The sequence below is a fragment of the Chlamydotis macqueenii genome, chromosome 4, assembly GCF_036417535.1.
Source record: "Chlamydotis macqueenii isolate bChlMac1 chromosome 4, bChlMac1.mat, whole genome shotgun sequence".
In the NCBI taxonomy this organism is placed as follows: Eukaryota; Metazoa; Chordata; class Aves; order Otidiformes; family Otididae; genus Chlamydotis; species Chlamydotis macqueenii.
Window position 1 is genome coordinate 64784307 of NC_141559.1, and position 13845 is coordinate 64798151.

Consider the following 13845-nt stretch of genomic DNA (forward strand, 5'->3'; position numbering starts at 1 on the left):
TTTGGTCTGCTGATCCAGAAGGAAGTTGCGTTTTCTCTTTTCTAGACGCAGTGGCTCTGCAGCGGGCTCAGGAAGAAACAGCAATAACAATGTATTTTTGTCATGGAAGCAAGTAGCTGTGACTCATAGGGCTCCTGGGGCACCATTTAGCGGAATTAAAAGATGCTGTTTTCATTTAGTCGCTATATAACTGCATTTCTGAGTCTCCCTGTTCACCTCGTTCTTGCATAAGCCGCTCTTCCTGCATTTCCAGACCCTGATTTTCCCCTACCCACCCCTACCACTTTCTGTAGATTTTTATATCCGTGGAAGTGGTAGTAAAACTGAGCTTTTTCCATGTGACAGCATTTAGCATATGTGCTGCATTTACTTGGCACAAGCATAGAAGGCCATAGCAGGGGCAGGGCAGCGGGGGATCAGGCCAGTTGTTTACATCTTCCTCCAAAGGACTGGTGGGTCAAACATCCTTCTCCTTGTCCACAATACTCTGCCATTAACAGCTGTTAGCGAGTGTTAGCGCATCATATTTTTTTCCCCTCGAGGCTGAGCACATTATCTCTACAACACTCCAGCACCTTGCTGGGAACATGCCACAGCTCTGTTTGCAGAGTGTTTTGTTAATGCTAGTGACCTTGGTGGTGTGACCACAACACCTGCTTTACCTGATAAGATCATTAATTTTTTTTCTCTCTCGCAGCCTTTGTGTTGAGCGTAAGCAAATCTTCATTTGAACCTGGAAAACATTGCCTGAACAACAGCTTACGGGAGCACTGACCTGTATCTCCCAGTACTTTTTAGGGCGTTAAATAGGCAATTAGAAGAAATCACTTCAATAAAAACGGAATGAACACAAGCCTCTCGTTAGCTGCAATGGAGCAAGATGGCATCAGAATCAATCGCACAGCTTTTCAGCTGTCACTTGGCTGCAGCAGCAGCTGTCTGTCAGTCGCGGTGACAGTGGAGAGCTGATCTATACCCGTCTCTGAGCGACAGAGATAAGCTGCACGTGCACAATGAATGTGTTCCCAAAATAAGCTCATTGGGAAGAGCAGGGTATTTTTTTAATGATCAACCTTCTCACCCTGCTAACAGTTCCTCCTTCCTCCTTTGTTAGTTTGCAGGGTTGCTGTCACCCCCTGCTTTCTTCCTTACAGTGGCTGCATGTTCTCCTTCTGCCTTTTGCCTCTCGGGTTTGTTCTTCCGCATGCTGCTGCTTTGTATTTCTGTGGCCGCATCCCACCTTCTGCATCCCACCTTCTGCTGCATCCCACCTTCTGCATCCCACCTTCTGCATCCCACCTTCTGCTGCATCCCACCTTCTGCATCCCACCTTCTGCTGCATCCCACCTTCTGCTTCATCCTACCTTCAGTCGAGGTGGGGCCCGTCCACAGAGGAGACATGGCCAGCAGTGGCGCAGCTGCAGCTGGTGTCCCTACAGTGCTGGTTGGAATTGCTCGGAAAAGGTTGAAATGGGTCTGAAATTGGGCGTGGAGTGGAGGAGCTGTAATTCCAGAGCTCTCTGAAGGGGGAAGCCCTAATTGTTCAAGCCTTATCCCAGTCTTTTGTGCAGGTAGGTCTCCAGGGGGGTTTATATTTGCTTTTGTGTCTTTATTGACCAGGCATGAATTTATTAAACGATAAGGTGGCTTCAGCTTCCCCCTCCCTACTCGTTGCTCCAGTTTTGTTGTTCCACCACAGCAGTGCTGATATTATTTGCATTTTCGGGGCAACCCTGAAGCTCTTCTCACTCTTCCTCACCCCGATGTTGGATGCAGAAAAATATTTCCTTGCAGAAATCCTGTGCTATGGGACTTGCTCCGAGGCCCCATGCACACGTATATCCTGGTTGTATGTCCTGCGTGACAGGGCTGTTCAAGCTGCTCTGCTCCCCAGTGATGCTGGGGTTGAGGTTGCTCCTGTTTTTGTGCCTTGCTCTACAGTAACAGGCATTTGTATTTAGGAGTCTGAGAGTCTCGGGTGACCTCATTTCCTCAGTAAAATATAGCAGTGTAAGCATTGTGTCATGAAAGTGCAGGGGATGATGGTGGCTCAGAAGATTGATCGTGTCAGGCTAAGAGCACATACGTCATGAGGGCCTTGCTTCAAGGCCTTCCAAAAAGACCAGTAGAAACGAACAGCTGGCATAAAAAGAGGAAAAGCTGATCTCAGAGAAACCTTTACCTGCACAAAAAAAAAAAAAAAAACAAACCCTAAATCTTTTAATTTAAAAATTCTGTTTAATTCTTTATTTTATCACCTTGGTTGTAAAACACTTGCGTGTATTTTTAAATTTTGACTGAGGTCTACAAAGCCTGAAAATGGAAAGTGTAGATTTCTCCATCGTTCTGTGAGATGCAGCTAAGTAAGTATCCTTCCCATTTTATACATAAGAAAGTAAAGACAGAAGGATCGCCTCCAAGTGCTGATGGCCTTGGTGTAGCTGTGCTGGTGGATGCTGGTTATGCCCTTTGGTTCCATCTCAGAAAGCCCAAAGTAGCAGGCCAAAGTCCGATGCCCAAGACAAGTAGCTCAAGACACATGCTGTCCCTGTCCTTGGGTCTCTCTCTTTAAGGTGCAGATTACTTCAACTCTTCCATTTTTAACTGTTTTCTCCTTAAACAAGAATAAACACATTTTTGCCTGAATGAGGTTTGCTGTAGGATCCATGAGACCAAATATCACACTACGGCATATACGGGGGTAAAATCAGCAGCTCCCATTTTCCAGGCTCGTGGCTTTGACTAGCTGGCTCCTTTGATAATTTCAAAGGGCCTAAGATAAAAGGAGCTTAGAAAATGCAAAGACCTCTGATTTCCTTCCAGAGGAACAGTGGAGGAGCAGGGAAGCGACACTGAGCCATCGCTGTTTCTGGAGCTCTCAGTTCACTGGATACGCGCTGCCACAAAATGCCAGTTTTCAGGCCTGTCAACAGATATTTTTCTTAAGTATTTGAAGTACCTCAGCAATCACAGTTACATAGCCTCCTGCACACTGCCAATCCTACCTTTGAAGTCTGTGGTTTTAGGGAAGTTTAATACAGCTTGCTTAAAGTTAAGCCACTAACTTATCCCATGCAATGGAAGTCTGGTCATATTGTAACACTTACTTCCCACCCCCCCCCCCACCCCCCCCCCGCTGTTACTTGTAGCTTTCCAGAAAACAATGTGTCTAAAATAAGATTTTGACAGCAAAAATTTCAGCACGATCAGTTAGTCGGAAACATTAATTTTCTTTCTGGTTCTATCTCAGAGTAGATCTTTTTCTTTGAATTTTAACAGATGGAGAGTGCAGAAGAGCAGCAGCATATGCTGCATCTATACACAGAGATTTGATTTGTTTTCCAATGAGGTTATAATTTCTGTCCAAACTTAGGGCATTGCTGAGCTCTGGTTTCAAATTTACTGCAGTCTCAACAATAAAATAAATAGAAGGCACAGAAAAATACTAAAATTAAAGGCAAAAATTAGCAATCCCAGTCATTTCTGAGATAAATAAAAAATAAATCCTAGTAGTTTAATATAAACTATTCTCTTAGTAAAAAATAGGTGCCATAAATCCTGATCACCTAAGCTACACTTAATCCATACCCACACGAAATTTCCCTTATGATTTCACATTTTACATGAATGCTTTCAGTATGCAAATACCTTTCCAACATTCTTGTGAAATCCTGATATTTTTATAGTTAACGGAAATAACAACTGCAGTCAGAAATGTCAAACATTAAAGAATTAAGTAATATCCACATGCAGTAGACAGAGACATAAACTGTGGACTCTGCGTTTCAGGCTGACGTGTTTGTACGACGACTGGAACATCCATAGGTTATTGATCGCTACCACGCAGTTGGGCCAAGCATGGGCAGGTCCCAGCAGAATTGTTCGCTCTTGCCTGTGCCCTTTATTTAACCAATTGTTAAAAGGTAGAAAGATAACCAAAGCATGACCTAAAACAAGGCTGTTCAGGAATGCCTTTGAACAAATCCAATTAGATGTTCATAGTGCTTGCAGGAGTGGGGCCTGATCCTCCTGGCTGCTCACACCCAGCAGATGAACTTCAGGTAAGGCTGAGGCTCTTGCTGGTGCTTGGCACTGTCCTGGGCAACGACTGCAGCTCCTGATGGACCTCAATTAAGTCTCTCCACACAGTCTTCTCCCACTAATGTTTAGCCCGTCTGAACTGTGGACAGGTCTGATTCTTCTGAGTGGAGGTTTCTAGCTAACAGGCTAGCAACAAAAGAAAGAAAAAAAACCCAACCCAAACAACAAATCCAAACCAAAACAAAGGGCAAATAAAAGAGGATGGATGCGGGGAGTGGACAAATTAATGCATTTAAATTGTAGGCTTACTAGGGCAGCAACTGTATTGCTCCATGTCCAAGTTCCATATGCCATTATAGAAACCCCTTCCTTGTTGGTAAACATTCCCATAACAGTGACACTTTTTAAGTAAAAGCCCCCAGAACGCTTAACCCAAGAAGTTCTAGCTTATTTCTAAATAGCTCCTAAGAGCGCTGATGCTATGATGGATGGCGCCTTACTTGGCATCTCCTTTCCCGAAAAGCACAAGACTGCCAATATTTGTAAGCTTTACTCACACAGGTCAGCAAATATAATAGGCAGATATGCAGAACAAAATACATTTTGATTGATTAGACGAGCTTTGGAGAGAAGGCACCGAGTTCTTTATTACAGTTATTTATCTTGTAGTCTTTTCCACTGTACTGCCTGTTAGTGCAGATGGAGTTTTTTTTTGCATGTATTTTTAAATGCTAATAAGTGCGAGAGGCATGGGAAAGGCTTTTCAGTGGATTTTCTCTTATTTTAATTGAAACGAGGTCAGATATAATGTTGGCCTAATCATATCTTGTTAAGCTCAAACACACATATTTTCCAAGTACTTAGGGCATTATGGAGAACCTACCTCATCTATGTCCCAGGAAGTGCAACTAAGAATCCCATCTTCATAAATATTTTAAATGCCCCTTATAAAAACAAACATTATAGTAGCAATGACTTTTCTCTTTTATCTGCATAAGCATACTCGGGAATATGCCAGCATTTTCCCACCTAAAATGGCCACCAATAGGTGGTGCTGACTGTTTCTAAATTCAATACAAGGTTTGCTCCTCAAGCAAGTTCTCCTGCTTGCCTCATCTTCCTGGCAGATCTTCCTCAAAGTCTGTTCCTGATAAATATGCAGCTCCCAACAGATTAATCTCATCTTTTCCTATTCCTTCTTTGCTGTTATGACCTTTAGTTGTTCTCACATGCTGGTCTTTGGGTTTTCCCTATGCTCCAGTTGGTTGCAGCCAACTGTCAAGGCAGGAACTTCTGGGAACATGATTCCCACACCCAGAGCTTTGGCTGCACTCCCGAAGAGCTTACCTTTGTCTTTGTTTGAAGTTCTTTGATCTTGACTGTGTTTTTCCATTCTTTCTGGAAATGGGTCTTCACATTGCTCCAAAACAAATAAATCATTCTCACTCAAACTAATCTTTAATACAACTTTTTAAAAATTCTGCTTTTGAAAGCAGAAGAGAAAATGTAAAGGAAGGAAAAGGTCATATAAATATAAAGCAAAGTCAGTCGAATGGTATAGAATAACTCTGGTGACTTCAGTGTTTTATCTTAAGCAAGGATATTCTTTAAGTTCACTCATCTAGAATTTGAACTGATGAGTGTTTTCTGTTTCCAGTGACTGCTTCACTCAGAGCAATATCCCCTTACTCCAAGTAGCAGGTACTGTAATGCAAATTCTCCTGATGCAGATCATGGCATTGGACTTGCATCGATGGGGAGAACCAGGCTCATCACTTTTCAGCTGTCAGCATTGCAGATTACATTGTCCTGAGCCCTGTGCAGGAGCTGAGAACTGCCGGTGACTGCTGGGCTAGAGAGGGACTGCATGAGTGTCATGGTTTAACCCCAGCCAGCAGCTCAGCCTCACACAGCCACTCGCTCACTCACCCCCGGTGGGATGGGGGAGAGAATTGGAAGAGTAAAAGTGAGAAAACTCATGGATTGAGATAAAGGCAGTTTAATAAGTAAAGCAAAAGCCATGCACGCAAGCAAAGCAAAACAAGGAATTCATTCACTATTTCCCATCAGCAGGCAGGTGTTCAGCCATCTCCAGGACAGCAGGGCTCCATCATCCATAACAGTTACTTGGGAAGACAAACGCCATCACTCCAAACTTCCCCCCCTTCCTTCTTCTTCCCCCAGATTTACATGCTGAGGATGACATCATATGGTATGAAATACCCCTTTGGTCAGTTGCGGTCAGCTGTCCCAGCTGTGTCCCTTCCCAACTTCTTGTGCACCCCAGCCTCCCCGCTGGTGGGGTGGTGTGAGGAACAGAAAAGGCCTTGCCTCTGTGTAAGCACTGCTCAGCAGTAACTAACACATCCCTGAGGTATCAGCACTGGTTCCAGCACAGATCAAAAACACAGCCCCACACCAGCTCCTGTGAAGAAAATTAACTGTATCCCAACCAAAAGCAGCACAATGAGCCAAGCCTCCACACCAGAGATCAACATACCTTCTTTTGCAGTATGACACTCAGGGTACATATTTGCATTTCTAATGGCATTGCTAAACCTGTTTTTTCCAGGGCTGTCTGTAAAAAGCAATAAACTCAATACTGAGGATATGCTAACTGGGGTACTTCTGGGTTGTGTTTACAAGCCTGAGTCTGGAGCGGGTCATAATGTTTAAGAGGAGGAAAACTGCCATCTCCAGTGCCCCTGCAGTACAGTGTGGCCAGTCCACGTCCCTCAGCACTCTTTTGATTCCTGCTAGAGAATATGCTAGGCCAGAACACTTTTGGTAAGATACTGCCTCATTTAGAGGTAATTTAGAATCATAGAATCACAGAATAATTTGGGTTGGAAGGGACCTTTAAAAGTCATCTGGTCCAACCCCTGCAAGGAGCAAGGACATCTTCAACCAGATCAGGTTGCTCAGAGGTCCTTGAATGTTTCCAGGGATGGGGCATCTACCACCTCTCTGGGCAACCTGTTCCACTGCTTCACCATCCTCATCGTAAAAAATTTCTTCCTTACATCTAGTCTGAATCTACCTCCTTCTAGTTTCCAACCATTACCCCTTGTCCTATCACAACAGGCCCTGCTAAAGAGTTTCTCCCCATCTTTCTTATAAGTCCCATTTAGGTCCTGGAAGATCACTATAAGGTCTCCCTGGAGCCTTCTCTTCTCCAAACTGAACAACCCCAACTCTCTCAGCCTCTGCTCATATGAGAGGTGCTCCATCTCTCTGATCGTCTTTGTGGCCCTCCTCTGGACTCACTCCAACAGGTCTATTCTTCTTATGTTGGGGGCTCCAGAGCTGGATGCAGTACTCCAGGTGGGGACTCACAAGAGCAGAGTAGAGGGGCAGAACCTCCCTTGACCTGCTGGCCATGCTTCTTTTGATGCAGTCCAGGATGCGGTTGGCTTTCTGAGCTGCAAGCGTGCATTGCCAGCTTATGTTGATCTTCTAGTCCACTAGCGGAGGGGACGGGCGGGCAAGCACCAGCAGCAACATCAGACACAAGGCAGGCGATGGGGGCTTGGCCTGACCTGCTTTTCCCTCTCCAAGAGTAGCCAGTTTGACATGAGTGGGGTGCAAATGTTTAGTCCTTTAAAAGGCTGTCACAATTCTCTCCTCACATCCTTTGAGCAAGGCCGAAGCATTTTGGCCAAACTGCTGTGAGCGCCCTTAGCAGGTCCCTGCCTGCCATGCGGCAGGGGGCTGGTGCCCAGGGGTGCAGGCGGGCATCACACCTGAACGCAGCAAGGCTTCACCGTCTGGAACAGAGACACAGCTGATACAGGCACACGAAGGAAGATGTAGTCAGCTGCTTTTCTGATCAGCAAGCTTCTGCCCTGTGCTTAACAGATGCCGGCTAATCAATCCAGAGATCCCAAGGAGTTAAACGTAGATATAATTCTTTCTCTCATAACAGGCTGGGGATCTGCGGGCAGGGTTCAGCCACAATGCTAAAATCCCATTCAAGCAGAAATGTCATGTTATTTACTTACTAAAACAATGCTCTTATGACAAAGACATGTTAGGAGTGAAAATATGACAGCGTCTATTTTAGGTTGTCATTGATCTTTAATTTGCTGTGACCTGAAGGTTTTCTATGTAGTCAGTGCTTTTTGGCCAAAATATATGACTGCAGGGAAACGAGTAAATGAGTGCCAGAGATGTTCTTTTTTCCCTATGAAAAGACTGAAATTGCTTTGTGTAAATGTGTGGAAAATGCTGATATTTTGTTTCTATAAATACTTCACCTCCTGCATGCTGTATTTCATTTGTGCTGTTTCCTAGGAGTATTTGGCTCCTTATCACTTTTAGGCAGGGTGCTGAATACAAATGAGCCCCCGTTTACCCAGCAACCAAGCTGTAGAGCGTTCTTTACTGTTGTGCATTTCCTGAGCAAGAGTAACTACAGAATGAAGAAGATTACCCTGTAGCCTTGCAAAACACCAAGGATTATAAAACAGGCATTTAGTGGATAAATACACAGAGGGAAATGCACAGACACTCTGTTTCTATATATAAGGACGTGCATGTATATGAATATATCTGGGTGATGTAAAAAAAAAAGTCAACTCGAAATAATCCATCATTTTTAACGAGAATTTAAATATAGGGAAGGCAAAAAAAAATTGAAGTTGCATTTCTTCTCAGTGACACCACCTACAACCAGGCTTGTTGTTTACAGAGTCTAAACAAGGCTCCATTACTACAGGCTCATGTGATCACATGGTGACTCAGGGTGGAAGAAACCTCAGGAGATCTCTAGTCCAACCTCTGCTCAGAGCAGGGCCAGCTCTGAGGTTAGACCAGGTTACTCAGGGATTGATAGAGTTGTTCCTTGAAACCCCCAATGATGGAGTCTGCACAGCCTCTCAGGGCAGCTGTCCCACTGATTGTCCTCCTGGGGAAACCTTTTTCCATACATCCAGTCTGAAACTCTCCTGTTTCATTATCTGTTGTCTTTCATTCTCCTACCACTCATCTCTGCGAGTGAAGACCCTGGCCCTGCCTCCTTGACAACCTCCCTGTAGATGCTGGGGAGCTGCTGTTGGTGCCCCCAAAGCTGTCTCTTCTCCAGGATAGACAAGTCCAGCTTCCTCAGCCTCTCGTCACAAGGAAGTGCTCCAGACCCCCACCAGCCTGGGGGCCTTCTGCTGAGCTCACCCCAGCTGACCATCCTCCCTCTTTTACTTGAAGGGAGCAGAACTGGACACAGGACTGTGGATGTGGTCTCACTACTGCTGAGCAAAGGGGTTTAGTTACTGCCATGGACCTCCTGGCCATGCTCCTGTTAGTGCAACCCTGGCTGCTCTTGGCTGCTGTTGCTGCGAGGGCACACCAATGGCTCAAGCCCAGCTCAGCCCCAGTTGTGTTGTGGCAAGGGAGTCTTCCTTCCCAAGTGCAGGACGTGGCATTTGTCCATGTTGAATTTCAGGAGACGCCTGCTGGCCCATTCCTCCGGCCTGCCCAAGGTCCCTCTGAATGGCAGGCCTGCCCTCCAGTGTACCGACTGGTCCCCCAATTTGGTGTCCTCTGTGAACTTGATGAGAGTGCACTCATGGTGTCATCGATAAAGATGTTAAACTGGACAGGTCCCAGGGATCAAAGGTCAGGCTGACTGGCTTGTGCTCCCGAGGTTGTGCTTTTGGCCTTTTCCAAAGACAGGGGCAAGATTTGCCTTCCTCCAGTTTCTGGAGATCTCCCCTGCTCTCCAAGACCTTTCAAAGGCAACAGAGTGGCCTTACAACGGCAGCAGCCAGTGCTGCGAGCAGCCTTGGATGCAGCCCATCAGGTCCCATGGACACCTACAGGCTGAGTTCTCTCAAGGTTCCTGGCTTGATCCTCATCCACTGCTCGTCATTTCCTCCTCCAGCCCTGCCTCTCAGCGCTGAGGCCGGGTGTGATGATGGCAGCTGGGAAGTGCCAGAGCTGGTTTGGATACAGCTTGTCGGAGCAAAGGGAGGAGCAGGCAGATTGAGGCAACTCCTGCTGTGTTTCGGCGATGGTGTAAACTGAGATGGCAGCCTCTCTTTGCTGTCAAGGGAACAAGGTAGGAGAGCCAAGAGGAAAAATTCAAATTTTGCCAAGAACATCTTGGGTGAAAAGCCTGGACAGCTTTTAAAAAACTTTTTGAACAATGGCAGGAAAAATTCTTGAGTTGAGTAATCAGCCACGGGCAGAACAGGGGTGGGCAAAGTGCACTTGGATTTACACATCTGAAGTCATCACCCAGGTCAGTTTTAGCTTTTGCTCACTCGAAGCCTGAGCGCGAACTTCGTGTTGCCTTCAGAGGGGAATGGCAGTGTAAGCCCTGAGCTCCTCCACACTCCCTGTGCCTCTGCCACTTTGTTAATTGCTAAAATACACACACAGATAGGCCAGATCTTGTTACACAGGAATGTTTGTACTGTCTCCAGTCAATTTAAATGTGTCTTGCTCAACTGTTTGACACAGGTAATATAGATGGACTTGGCAATTTTATCCTTTGCTTAAATTAAACTTTAGTCTGTGATACAGTTTGCCAAACTAGGATAAATGGCGTTATGATTATAGAATCATAGAATGGTTAGGGTTGGAAGGGACCTTCAAAGGTCATCTAGTCCAAACCCCCTGCAAGGAGCAGGGACATCCCTGACTAGGTCAGGTTGCTCAGAGCCTCATCCAGCCTGGCCTTGAACATTTCCAGGGATGGGGCCTCCACCGCCTTTCTGGGCAACCTGTTCCAGTGTTCTATAACTCGCATCGTAAAAAATTTTTTCCTAATTTCTAATCTAAATCTACCCCCATCTATTTTAAAACCATTACCCCTTGTCCTATTGCAACAGGCACTACTAAACAGCCTTTCCCCATCTTTCTTGTAGGCCCCCTTGAGGTACTGGAAGACCGCTATCAGGTCTGCCCGGAGCCTCCTCTTCTCCAGTCTGAACAGCCCCAACTCTCTCAGCCTGTCAAATTATTGTAAGCTAGTGGTCTCCATATTATGATTTCCACTTCCTTCATACTTGCAGTTTTAAACCTGCCTTCTTTGCTATCTGTGGTACATTGGGAGAAGCTTTTCAGTGCACTAGATTAGGCTGTATGCTGCAAATATCTTTTATAAATATGAAATAAATTTTAACATAAGGTAACATCATTAAACACCGAAGATACTTAGTGCAAATACTGCTTACACCCTCTAGCACAGTGGTTACCACATGTGATTTTCATGGGACTGGGATAAGAGAAAATAAAGGGAGGGACTCTCGCACAGAAATGAGTACAAACAGCAACGGAGGAGCCTCCTTCCATCCCGATGCTCTCCACGTGGGAAAGACAAGTGCGAGGGCACCCCCCAGTGATGAGCAACCCACCTTCAGGTAGTTACTTTATGAAGAAAGAGCTGGCGAGGGAGCAGAAACATCTACAAGTATTTCAGCGTATAAATACTGTGGTGGAAACAGAGCAGGACAGACTTACAAGGGACAGAAAGGAGCAGGCAGAGCTTGACAAGGCCCCTTACCCTTCAGTCAGCACTGCCGTTTCATGCTTCCAGCAGCATTTAGCACACCCAGGCTGCACAACAGACCAAAACCACACGAAAATTAGGAGGAAGATGAGAAAAACCTAGAAAAGGTGGCACCAAATGCTATGCTGCCAAGACACTCAAGCTTGTCCGCATCTCTTTGAGCAATCTTGGAGTGTTCTGCCTGTCCTCCTTTGCTGAGAAAATGGGGTTTGATCTTCCTTCCTGAAATTCAGAAAATATCATAGCACTTTCCATCAAAAATAAAGCTGCGACAGATTACATCTGACTGGTGTTTACAACCTGGTATAAGCTGAGCAATGTCTGTTGTGTGACAGACATTATCTTTAGCTTCATGTGCAGAAGCCAATTTGGGATCATTTTCAGGGAAATCAGGATTGAAAGGAACTGGTCGTCTTCTAAAAGGCAGTGACAGTTTGTTCCACAGGGGTCCTGTACCCAGCAATCCTGGTTTGAATGGCAAGATCTGAAATCATTCAGTGTACATGAAATCAATAAGCAGAATTGGGGTGAAATGGTCAGGGAACTGCAGTTGATTAAATGCCATTAAAATGTATTAGCTGATTGTACAATTTGTCAGTAAATAGGTATATACGAGGCAAAATCTAGCCTTCTTCATCTTAATATTCTCCTGCCATGATTCTCACCAAGCCTGCCTTCCTTCTCACACAGCCTCCCTGCCTCGGCTGCTGGGTTTTTTGGTAGGTTATCTGAAATAGCAGGTTATCTAAGGATTTATTTTCAAGTGCCTATGCCTTTGAAGGACTGCAGGTTATCTGAGCTTTGGCCATGCATGGAAAAAAATACAGTAATTCTGTTTCATTAATTTCAAAGGACAAAATCCACCTAGGAGTGCACCACTTTTTCTGTAGCCAGTAATATATTCTGTCCTTAAGAACACAGAGGATGAATTTTATTTTAATTTACAAATCTAAACTAGAAATATTTTTACCCACTTTAAGGCAGAAAGAGAAAAATTAAAATTCCTTATTGATTTTTTCAGTGGTTGGATAGTCAAATAGTATACCCAATTTCACATAGCGAAATAGTGAAACATGGTCATCCTGCAAAGACTAAAATCTCTTTTTTTTTTTCTCATAGAATTGTCATCCTCTCTATTGGGTTTTTCTTTTGCCTAGTGTCCTAAAGAAATTCAGCTTCTGTTATTGGGCTGTCTTTTTGAATATGAGTCTGTTTGCCAGAACCCTTTGACCACAGAATCATAGAATGGTTAGGGTTGGAAGGCACCTTTGAAGGTCATCTAGTCCAACCCCCTGTAAGGAGCAGGGACACCTCCAACCACATCAGGTTGCTCAGAGCCCTGAACAGCCTGACCTAGAATGTTTCCACAGATGGGGCATCTACCACCTCTCCGGGCAACCTGTTCCACTGCTTCACCACCCTCATTGTAAAAAATTTTCTTCCTTATATCCAGTCTGAGTGTACTCTCTTTTAGTTTAAAACCATTACCCCTTGTCCTTTCCCTACAGGCCCTGTTAAAAAGTTTGTCCCCATCTTTCTTATAGGTCTCCTTTAAGTGCTGAAAAGCTGCAATAATGTCTCCCCAGAGCCTCCTCTTCTCCAAACTGAACAAGCCCAACTCTCTCAGCCTGTCTTCATAGGAAAGGTGCTCCAGCCCTCTGACCATCTTCATGGCCCTCCTCTGGAACCACTCCAACTGATCCATGCCCTTCTTATGTTGGAGGCTCCAGAGCTGGACGCAGTGCTCCAGGTGGGCTTTCAGCAGACTGGAGTAGAAGAGGCAGAATCACCTCCCTCGGCCTGCTGGCCACACTTCTTTTGATGCAGCCTAGGATATGGTTGGCTTTCTGGGCTGCAAGCGCACACTGCCAGCTCATGTCTAGCTTTTCATCCACCAGTACCCCCAAGACTTTCTTGCCAGAGCTGCTCTCGATCTCTTCATCCCTCAGCCTGTATTTGTGCTTGAGATTGCCCTGACCCAGGTGCACTCGGTCTTATTGAACCTCATGAGGTTTGCATGGGCCAACTTTGAGCTCATTTGATTTGAACCAGTTTGGAGAGAAGGACAGACGACGCAGAGATCCTGAGTTGCCGCTCACAGTGGGTGGGAAGAAGAGATGCCCCAGCTGAGGGGCAGGCAAGGAGCGCTCGGCCGCTCCCTGTTATGCTCACCCTTTGCAGTGCCCAGTGCTCGGCACACCCAGAGCATCACGCCAGCTGAAGGTACTTCCAATTTTTCTTGCCCACCTGGCAGGCACAACCCATGGGGCACGGGGCTGTTAGGAAGGAGGGTG

The 13845-nt window shown here is 45.5% G+C and overlaps 1 long non-coding RNA gene across 1 annotated transcript; it reads right to left on the reverse strand.

Moving 5' to 3' along the window:
* Positions 1–2218: 2218 nt before the first annotated feature.
* LOC147601008 (uncharacterized) lies at positions 2219–6182 on the reverse strand. The gene is made up of 3 exons (XR_015258542.1): positions 6099–6182; positions 5389–5461; positions 2219–2923 (listed from the first exon to the last, which is right to left on the reverse strand). It is a non-coding gene; the product is annotated as an uncharacterized LOC147601008 (long non-coding RNA).
* Between the last annotated feature and the right edge of the window lie 7663 nt (positions 6183–13845).